Genomic DNA, 12101 nt, shown 5'->3' on the forward strand with positions numbered 1-12101 from the left:
AATATTACTTTAGTTTCACTGTTGAAAACCATGAATAAACTAACAAAAAAAAGAAAGACAATCAAAAACTACCAATGACAGTAAACAATGTAAAACTCTTGGATTGTATATTGATGTTGCTATTTTAAAGAATTCTTTGTGTAGTGGAGATTCAATAAAACGCGAGAGCAGAACTATTAGCGTGAAAGCTCGGGAATAGCTTTTCTTTTTCTTTTTTTAAGTACCACAGGTTTAAATAGCATATAGGAGAAGAAAGACTTGCTGTGACCACGATGTTTCAGAGTGTGAATAATATATTTGATTTGGCTGAATATGTTAGCTAAGAGTCACCCACTCAACACTGAAGGGAAAGATTTTCAGAAGTACATGACCTGTAAAAACAATTAGAAGGTACTGCTGTTACTTATTACTTTAAGTCACAAAGTTTCTTTAAAGTTGTCCCACAGAGCAAAATGTGTATTTTCAAATACAAAGAGAAGTTTCAAAGCATCACCCTTTCAACTCTAAGAGCAATAACGTGGATTTAATTTCACTTAAAAAGGCACAGGGGCACTTCGAAGCTTAATAACAGTATTTAGGTTACAAAGGCATGGGCTCCAGTTAGAGGATTCTTAAAATACCTCGCAGAAGCTCTGTATCCATTAGCAATTCATGGATGACATGAACAAGTCTCAGCAGCTGACAGACCACACTCTTACTTTATATCAATGTGATCACCTTGTCAGTGAAGGTAACAAGGCCAGACACAGGACATTGTCTAAACAAGTGCTATGCCTGAAGAGTTTTTTTTTTTTTCGGGAAGTTCTCCTTTTATAAGGAAATTCCCGATTGAATTGGAATGTTCATGTTTAACAAAGTAATAATCCAGGAAAATTATACATTAGAACTTCAGCTCACAGTGCAGAACAAGGAAACCAGCCCATGCAGACTGTTCTAGTTCAGAGCTGCATTGTTCCCAAGGAGAGCTAAGAGGGTTAGAAGGTAATTCCAGATGACTGAAGCAGAGAGGATCAACAATGATTATCAGTGATATTTTTATTCATTTTTTTATTAATAAGTTATATTTTGTGAATGACTAGCAGAGTTGGTGGCCAAAGCTCAAGTTATCCCTGAGTCTTCACATAGCTTATGGTTTGATGCCACTGCTGTGAGTGCAGGGGTCTATGAATAAAAGAGTCAGCTGCTAGTGGATGTTTATAAATGACCTGGGATTCTATTAAAAGCCTTCCATGAGCTTTGGGAGTTTAGCTGCATGATTCCTTGGAGTCATGTTTCCTTCCCTTCATTTTATAGCAACTCCATTTAGGGAAATGAAACCAAACTCCCAAATGAGTGCCTGAATGAAACATATTCCATCACTATACAACCAACCCTGCTCATGATGGATTGCCTGAACAATAGATGCTTATTTAAAAACAATTGAATATTGAACATATGAGGCCTCAGATTGTCACTGTTGTAGCTTGTCTTCACAAAATTTCTTCATCAAAACTAATACCTGCTATTTTCAATATTAATACTATAAAGTTATCAATAAATTATGACATACATTAACAGCACAATTTAACAGGTGTTTAGTGTAAAAACTGAACTGCCAATTGGCACTCATGAAACACCTAGGAAGAAAGAGTTTCTGAGTAAAAGTCAGAACAACCCTCCATGTCAGGCCAACGATACCAAGGCTATCCACAATACCAAAATTAAACCGAAGGATGCCTGATGCTAAGGTCCCAAATACTACCATTCATACAAAATATCTTCTGTTCATCCAGAAAGTAAGAAAATAGAGGGAGGATTGCCTGTGTGTTTTGCTTTGATTAGGTGTCTTGATTTGTTCTATTTCCCTAATTACTTATTTCACAACTGTTATATGTGTTTCTAGAAGTTAACTTTACGCTGCACAGAAATACTGACTTCTCACACTGGGATACAAGTGTGTGGCAAAGTACAAGTCAGATTTTGACACCCACAAAAGAAGAATGCCTTCCACAAGTTTTCCAAGATTTTATAAAGCCTTACCCACAGTTCACTTTGAGAGAAAAATTCTATAAAGATGTAGAGAAAAACATGATCAGAACCTACTTCTGTACTTTTTTTTTCAAATAATTACAAAGTCAAAGTGTTTTTCTTGATAGCTAATACTCTTGAAACCTTTATGAAGTCTCTATTAAAATGTTCTAGATTCTGCTACATTAGTTTTCACAGTCAGTATTTTTATACCTGAATATAATATATAATAATATATAATATATATTATATAATATATAATATATGATATATAATATACGATATATGATATATAATATATATGATATATAATATATATGATGATTCTCAAGAATTGTGTATGTATACCATATCATCTAATTTTTGTGCCCTGATTGTGGCAGATTTTTTTTTTGCTATTTACATTATTGAAGTAAACAAACTCTTCTCCAGCCACGAAAGCAGGTAGGCTGACTGTAGATCTTTACCTCTTCCTCCTCTCCTCAAATTACTCAGTCTCATTTCCAGCTTTGTACCTGACCACCTACTGCAACCTCACTTTCCTCCTGGCACCTTCCAGTAGATTACACAGCTTTTCTCCAAACTTTCTTCCTGATACTCATCTCTTTATCCCAGCCACTAACTCAGATTCCCCCAGAATCTAACACTCCTGGCAGGGAAGCTGGTAGCCTAAATGTTACCTTCTGATACTGCAAATAGAGTTCCCACTCTCATGTCCAGTTCTGTAGCACACCACCGTGTTTAACCTTTACCTAGTTTAACATCCCCTTCTTCTCTAAACCTACCTCCAGTGAGTCACAGTGATCACAGAGATCTTCCCCATCAAACTTCCTTTCTTTTACTCGTCCATTATCCCAGTTCCCAGAGGCAACAGGTATTGCCTGTATACCAGCCAACCAGGCCTGCCAGAGAAGCAAGTAGGTCAGCAAAGCAGGTAGATCAGCTTCAGACCTTCACTCTTTCTCCATTCCTCCAAATGCAATGCCACTTATCTCAGCACTTTAACGTCCAGATGCTGTTGCTTCTCCTCACTCTCTGCCATTATTGGCCAAAAACTAAGCAGACTCTAGGGGAATACCTTGCTTTCCTCCTTCCAATGGGCCCTCTCAGCACCCATTTTCTAGTCCATCCACATTCCTACGTGTTAGTCCCCATATCTAAAAACCCACTTAACCCCAAACATCCAGTGATCACACCTAGCAAGATCCCAGAAGAATTCCCTTTCAGGAAACACACAGCCAACATAGTATACTAAGAGCCAGAGAGGACAACAACAACAACAACACACACACACACACACACACACACACACACACACACACACACACACAAAATAAACAAATAAATAAATAAATAAATAATACACCTAATAAAGACAGTATAAGATTAGCACCTAGAGTTATAATCTTCTCCAAACCAGACAACCATAATAAAAACACAATAAAAACACCAAAGACAATATGCCTCTACTAGAGCCCAGCAGTCCTTCTACAATAGACCATGGGAATTACAACATAACTGAGGCACAAGACAAAGACTTTTAAATAGTCTTTATGGATACAATAGAGATCTTTCAAAAGGAAATTAATAAATATCTTAAATATGTCTATGAAAACACGAAAAGCAACAGAGGAAGAAAATCAATTAAAGAGCATAAAAATGGAAATAGAATAAAGAAAACCCAAACTAAGGGAAATTTGGAACTGAAAAATTAGGAACTTGAATAGGAACCACAAAGGCAAGCCTTGCCAACAGAGCAGGCCACAGAAGAAGAAGATGCAACTAATCCAGATGAGAATTGATAGTCTGGGGTCAATTGGTAGGGCAGGAGGGCTCTTCTTTTGGAGAACTAGGAGAGGGAGATGGAGGAAAGAAAGAGGGAAGGTGGGACAGGAATGAGACAGGAAGGGGGCTACGAAGGGGGTATAAAGTGAATAAATTAAAATATAAATTTAAATTTAAAAATCCTATCATGATATATAATGTAGAAAAAGATAAGGGGTGGGAGATGAAAAAAGAGTATCTTTGAAAGACTCTACCCACCAGGGAATTGAAGGAGACTCACAGCCAAACTTTGGGCAGAGTGACAGAATCTTTATGGAAGAAGAGGGAGATAGAAAGACTTGGAGGGGACAGGAACCCCACAAGAACTACAGAGCCTAAATAGCTGGGCCTAGAGGGGCTTGCAGATACTGATACTCCAACTAAGGCCCGTGCATGGAAAAGACCTAGACCCCCTGTTCAAAGGAAGCCCGTTGGCTGGTTGGTTTCTAAGTGGGTTTCCTAGTAAGGGGTACAGGGATTGTTTCTGGCATGAACTCACTGGCTGGCTCTTTGATCACCTCTTCCCTGGGAGGTGTAGCCTAGCCATGTCACAGAGGAAGATGATACAGCCTGACTTGATGAGACCTGATAAGCTAGGGTCAGATAGAAGAGGAGGAGGTCCTCCCCTACCAGGGGACTAGGGAAAGGGCATAGAGAGAAAAGAGGGAAGGTGGGTGAGGCTGGGAATAGATGAGGGAGGGGGCTGCAGCGGGGATACAAAGTGAATAAATTGTAATAAATATATAGATAAATAAAATTAAATTAAAAAAAGAAAGAGTATCTCAGGTAGTAGGTGTGCATATAGCTACAGGATAGCAGAAATAGATATCATGGACAAAGAAAATATTTTTTTTTCAATTTTTTATTTAACTTTTGTTAATTACACTTTATTCATTTTGTATCCCCCCATAAGCCCTTCCCACCTCCCCTCCTGGTCCCACCCTCCCCCCTTTCTGTATGCATGCCCCTCCCCAAGTCCACTGATAGGGGAGGTCCTCCTCTCCTTCTTTCTGATCTTAGTCTATCAATTCTTATCAGAAGTGGCTGCACTGTCAGAGTTCTAGGTTATCTCCATGAATAGTCCTTGGTTGGAGTATGAGTCTCTGGGAAGTTCCCTGTGTTCAAATTTTCTTGTTCTGTTGCTCTCCTTGTGGAGTTCCTGTCATCTCCAGCTCTTACTATTTCCCACTTCTTTTTTTTAATTTTTTATTAATTATACTTTATTCATTTTGTATCCCCCCCATAAGCCCCTCCCTCCTCCCCTCCCGATCCCACCCTCCCTCCCCTTTCTGCATGCATGCCACTCCCCAAGTCCACTGATAGGGGAGGTTCTCCTCTCCTTTCTGATCTTAGTCTATCAGTTCTCATCAAAAGTGGCTGCATTGTCCTCTACCGTGGCCTGGTAAGGCTGCTCCCCCCAAAATATTAAATAAAAAAAAACGATCCAGGAAATCTTGGATGCTTTGGAAAGACCAAATCTAAGAATGATGGGAATGGAGTAAGAAGAACATACCAAGATCTAAGACACAGGATATACTTTCAACAAAATCAAAGAAGAAAATTCTTCTAACCTAAAAAAAGGAGATACCTGTCATGATATAAGCAGCATAGAGAACACCAAATAAACTGGACCAAATAGAAAAGTCTCCTCTGTATGTAATAATCAAGGCATTTCAAACAGAACAAAGAAAAAATATTAAAAGCTGCAAGAGAAAAATACCAGGTAACATATAAAAGCAGACCTGTTAGAATAACACCTGGCTTCTCAAAATAACACTGCAAAACAGAAGGGGCTGGTTAGATGTGCTGTAAACTCTTAGAGAAAACAGAGACCAGCCAAGACCATGCCCAGAAGAAATTGTCAAAATGGAAGGAGAAAATAAAACTTTGCATAATAAAAATTAAATTGAAATAGTAACTGTCTACAAATCTTGATCTATAAAGTTGCTAGAAGGAAAACTTCAAACTAAAGAGATTAACCACACTTAAGCAAGCACAAAGAATAATTAAGCCCACAGCGAACAGATGTGAAACATAAACACACATACACACATAAAATCAGCACAAAAGCAAAATAACAGAAATCAATATACATTGCTCTTTTACATTTTTTACCATCAATAGTCTTGATTTTCAGAAAAGAAAGAAAAAGAAAAGACACTGATTTACAGAACTAAGGTGAAAACAGGATCTATCCTGATTTATGCAAAAAACACACCTTAACAACAAAGATAGACACCACCACCAGGTAAAAGGGTAAACAAGCTAGTGTATCCATTTTAACATCGAAGAAAATAGACTTTGAGCCAAAACTTGTCAGAATGACACTACATACTCATTAAAGGAAAAGTGCATGATTAGGGCATTGCAATTCTTAATATCTATGCACAAAGCACAAGGGCACCCAGGTTCATAAAAGAAACAGTACAAAATCAAATATTGACCCTTACCCACCAATAGTGGAGAATTCACTACCCTACTCTCACCAATGGATAGGTCATCCTCACAAAATACATACAGAGAAATAGAAGAACTAATCGACATTATAAGCCAAATAAACCTACCAGATATATAGAACATTTTACCACTATGTTCACTTTCTAATAAACTGACTCAGAAACACAGCAACTCTTAACATGGGCAAGAAAATAGAATTATTTTCTTGTCCCGTATCCTATATGAACATTATGAAATAAATCTATATATCAACAATAAAAACAAGATAAAGCATGCACAGTCATAGAAACTGCACAACTCCTTGCTGAATAAAAACTGTGTGAAGATAAATTTTAAAAAAGTAAGATATATGATAAAACAGGGTCAGATGAATGGGGAGGAGGTCCCCCCCATCAGTGGACTTGGAAAGGGGCAGGGTGGAGATGAGGGAGGGAGGGTGGGATTGGGAGGGAATGAGGGAACGGGATACAGCTGGGAAACAGAGTTAATAAAATGTAACTGATAAGAAAAAAAATAAAATTAAAAAAGAGTTTCCATAATGGAATGAAAGTAAATATACAGCATACCCTTATGGGGAAAAAAAGAGAGAGAGATTTCAATAGAAACCTTCATAGCACTAAGTGACTACATAAAATAAATAAATAAATATATTGGAGGAATCTCGTCCTAGCAACTTAATACCATACCTGTAAGTTCCAGAACAGGAAGAACAAATCATACACAAAAGGAGTAGATGACAAGAATTAATCAAACGTAGAGTTGAAATTAATAAATTGAAACAAATAAGTAAAAGTACAAAAAAAATAGTGAAACAGAGTTAGTTCTTCAAACTAAATTAATAAAAATGTGTTACCCTTATCTATGTTAATTAAAAGAAAAAGAGAATACTCAAATTAACAACATTAGAAATGGAAAGGGTATATAACAACAGACAACAAGGTAATCCTAAGAATCATAATGACATTTTATAAATAAGTACTCCAACAAATTGGAAAAGCTAAAAGAAAGGAATGATTTTCTAATTCATAATACCAAAGTCAAAAGAAGATCAGATAAGCAATTTCAGCAGACTCATAGTCCCTAGTGAATTTGAAGAAATCATTAAAAGTTTTTGACAAATAAATAAATAAATAAAATCCAAATGCAGGGCTAGATAATTTTAGTACAAAATCCTACCAAACTTTCAAAGAATAGTTAATGCTGACACTCCTCAAATTATTTCACCATATAGAAACAGAAAGAAAATTATCCAATTCATTTAATATGACCACAGTTACCCTGATAGGCAAATAGCATAAAGACTGAACAAAGAAAGACATTGACTAAACAGTTTCTGTCATAAACAGTTATGAAAAAAACACTCAATAAAATACATGCAAGTGAAATGAAAAACTCATCAAAAAGATCATCCATCATGTCAAGTAGGCTTCATCCAGTGATACAAAGATGGTTCAACATAGGTAAATCAATTAATGCAACCCATTATAGAAAGAAACTAAATAAAAAATGAAATAAAATAAACCAGATAATCATCTCATTAGGTGTAGAAAAATCCTTTGACCAAACCTAACCCTTCATGATTAAAGTTCTGGAGAGATAAGTGATACAAGAGACATACTGCAACATAATAAAGACACTTTACAGCAATTCCATAGTCAATGTCAAAATTAAATTTAGAGAGACTCAAAAACTTCTACAAATGTGAGGAAGGTAGTCTACTCTCCCAATACCTAGCCAATGTAGTACTTGAAGTCTTAGCTGGAGAAGTAAGAAAATGGAAGGAGATCAAAGGGATACAAATTAAAAGGGAGAAATCAAAGCATTCTTATTTATAGATAATATAACTATATACATATATATATATATATATATATATATATATATATATATATATATATATGCCACTCTAACCAAGCAAGTGAAAGACTTATATGATAAAATTTTTGAGACACTGAAGGATTAAATTAAAGATGGTATCAGAATATGGAGGACCTTCCACATTCATGAATTGGTAGGATTAACATAATAAAAATGGTAGTCCTACCAAGAGTGATCTAAAGATTCAATGTAATCCACATCAACACAATTCTTCACAGATCTAAAATGGGCATTTTTCAGGTTTATATAGAAACACAAAAACCTAGGATAGCTAAAACAATTCTGAACAATAAAAGAACTGCTGGAAGTATTACCATCCTCAACCTCAATCTCAATTAACCTCAACCTCAATTAAAGCAGAAACACAGATATATTGACTGTGGAATAAAATTGAAGTCCCAGACATATCCATATACCTATGATCTTTTATAATAAAGTTAGAAATATACACTGAACAAAAAGAAAGCATCTTAAATTTTCCTGGTCAAACTGAATACTTATTTTTTTAATCATATGATCATACAAGCCTTTTACAGGAATATGGTAATTGATCTATCTCAAGATTCAGCTACACTGCTTTTGGGCATATAGCCCAAATTGGAAACCACTTAGATGTCGGTCAACAGATGAAAGGATAAAGAAAATGTGGTACATTTACACAACAGGTTATTAATCAGCTGTTTAAAAATATTGAAATTTGCAAGTAAATGGACTGAACTTGAAAAAACAATCATCCTGAGTAAAGTATCCCAAAATCAGAAAGATAAATACTAAATACAGTATATATTTGCTTATATTTGGGTATTACCTCTTTAGTCAATAATACAATTGACGTGGTTACAATTTAACTAAGCTACAATCTGTAGAAGCATAGAGGTTAGACATTGCCTAAGGATTGGGGGTTGGCAGGCAGATAGATCTCTCTAGGAAAGGGAAATAGAGAAGATAGTTATTAATCAATGTGAAAGATACTAGACAGGAGAATATAGTGAGAAAGGCATGGAAGAGGAGGAGATAGAGGAAGTACGGGAAGAGGCAGCTACATGTAAGTTTTATTTGAGGGGTAGTATGAAAAAATTAACAGTAAAAGCTTTGTAAAATATGCATGTAAAATATACATGCATGAAATCGATCTAAATGAAATGGACGAATGATAGGGGTGACAGAGCCCCTACCAGACATCTGTTGTCATCAAATGAAGCTTTCAGTACCAGCTTACATCTAACTGAATTGTTAGCCAAAGAGGTCCCATAGGAACCCCCAACAAACCCCATTGTTGCCAAGACGTAGGTTGCTTTCTGCAAACTGGAAGCAGAGTCCCATTGCTGATGACAGCACCTATATAACTCATTGAACATGGAGAAGTCAAGCTGGTATCTACATAAAGCCTACACACCTATGTGGTACCATCTTTGCTACAGGAATGTACATGTTACAACAGGAGAAGTGTCAAGACCAAGCCAGCAAAAAAACCTTTGATCTAAAATAGTATTGCCAGCAATATATATTAGAGCAATAGTTGCACAAAACTTCTAGGATTAACCAACCAATATCTGTCTAGACTTTAGGTCCACTACCCCTGACACTGATTGGGTAACAAATAGCCTGAGACTAGATAGCCTAGAGATCTATGGTCAAATCAATGTAAACACACACACGCATGCATGCATGCACACACACCAATCAAATGACTCCTAATGACATTCTGCTATGTTCAAAGATCAGTGCTTTTCTCAGACACATCAGAGAAGCTTCTTCCTGCAGCTGACAGAAAGAAATACAGAAACTACAGAGACTCACAGGCAGACAGGCAGAGAACTAGAGACCTTGAAACAATCAGCTGTCATTGGGATTATTTCAACATAATTCCTCTCTTCAGGGTTTGAAAAACCATGTGGAAGATGGGCTATAAAGAGTGTAAGAGACAGACAAGATAGAGGACATCAAGAAAACAAAACCCTGTAAATTAAAAGGTTTGATAAACATATGAACTCACAGAGACTGAGGCAGCACGCACAGGGCCTGTGTGAATCTGTACAAGAGAGGTTCTTAGAGATGAAATCAAAAGTGAACACGTGGTATTATTTCTCATCCAGAAGCATTCTCCAATGGATGGTCACTTGCAAACAAATGTTTAATGTTCTATACGGGAGTCTTCCTTACCAGGGAAGGAAACAGCTCTTAAGATCAGGATGAATGCCTAGTTGTAGATAACCAATAGGAAATAAACTCAATAGTATTTTTGGAGGTTCCATGCCTCATAGCGTTATCTCAGTGCTTTAAAAATATTTTATATTTATTTTCTTTTTTTTGTAATTGATTAGATTTATTAATGTTCATTTCTTTTTTTTTAGAGATTTTTTTATTCTTTCTTTACATTACACAAATTTTATATAACAAAGAACAAAGCATGTGATTTATAATGTATCTGAATAAGTCCTGGCTCTATGGTCCTATGGTAGTGACACGCAGCATTTCTCCCTTTAATATCCCAGAAAACTTTTGAGATGTGAATTATTATTTCTGTTCCCTTTTTTTAATTTAATTTTATTTTTCTTTTTAGTTACATTTTGTTAACTCTGTGTCCCAGCTGTGTCCCGCTCCCTCATTCCCTCCCCAACCCCACACTCCCTCCCTGGTCTCCTCCTTGCCCCTTTCCAAGTCCACTGATAGGGGAGGACCTCCTCCCCTTTCATCTGACCCTGTTTTATCAGGTATCTTCAGGGCTGGCTGCAAAGTCCTCCTCTGTGGCCTAACAGACTGCTCCTCCCCTGGGGGGTGGGGGGGTGTCAAACAGCCTGCCCTTGAGATCCTGTTAGAAATAGTCCGTGTTCCCCTTACTTTGGAAAACTACTTGGTTACTGAGCTACCACGGGCCACATCCGAGCAGAAGTTCTAGGTTATATCCATAGATGGTCCTTGGTTGAGTGTCAGTCTCAGAAAAGACCCTGTGCCCAGATATATTTGGTCCTTGTAGAGCTCCTATCCTTTCCATATCATACTAACTTCCCTTCTTTCATATGATTCCCTGCACTCTGCCGAGGGTTTGGTTATGAATCTTAGTGTCTGCTTTGAAACACTGCTAGGTAGAGTCTTTCAGATGCCTTTTGTGGTAGACTCCTGTCATAAGTTCAATGCACATCCCATTTGTCTTTCTAAATGAGGATTAATCACCTTCGCCTGTGTCCACTTTCTTGATTATCTTCTTTAGGTGTGTAGATTTCATTATGTTTATCATATCTTGTAGGTCTATATAAGCGAGTATATACCAAGTTTGTCTTTCTCCTTCTGGGATACTTCACTCAGAATGATCTTTTCTAGATCCCACCACTTGCCTGCAAATTTCATGATTTCCTCCTTTTTGATTGCTGAGTAGTATTCCATTGTGTAAAAATACCACAATTTCTGTATCCATTCCTCCATTGATGGACATCTGGGTTGTTTCCAAGTTCTGGCTATTACAAATAAAGCTGCTACGAACATGGTTGAACAAATGTCCTTGTTGTGTACTTGAGCAAATTTTGGGTAAATAACTAGGAGTGGTATAGCTGGGTCTTGAGGTAGCACTACTCCTAGTTGTCTGAGAAAGCGCCAGATTGACTTCCAAAGTGGTTGAACCAGTTTACATTCCCACCAGCAATGGAGGGGGGTTCCCTTTTCTCCACAACCTCTCCAGCATGTGCTATCACTTGAGTTTTTCATCTTGGCCATTCTGATGGGTGTAAGGTGAAATCTCAGGGTCGTTTTGATTTGCATTTCCCTAATGGCTAATGAGGTTGAGCATTTCTTTAAGTGTTTCTCTGCCATTCGATATTCCTCTGTTGAGAATTCTCTGTTTAGCTCTGTTCCCCGCTCATGGATTGGTAGGATTAACATTGTGAAAATGGCCATCCTGCCAAAAGCAATCTACAGATTCAATGCAATTCCCATCAAAA

This window comes from Psammomys obesus, unplaced genomic scaffold (assembly GCF_907164565.1).
Source record: "Psammomys obesus unplaced genomic scaffold, mPsaObe1.curated_primary_1811, whole genome shotgun sequence".
Classification (NCBI taxonomy): Eukaryota; Metazoa; Chordata; class Mammalia; order Rodentia; family Muridae; genus Psammomys; species Psammomys obesus.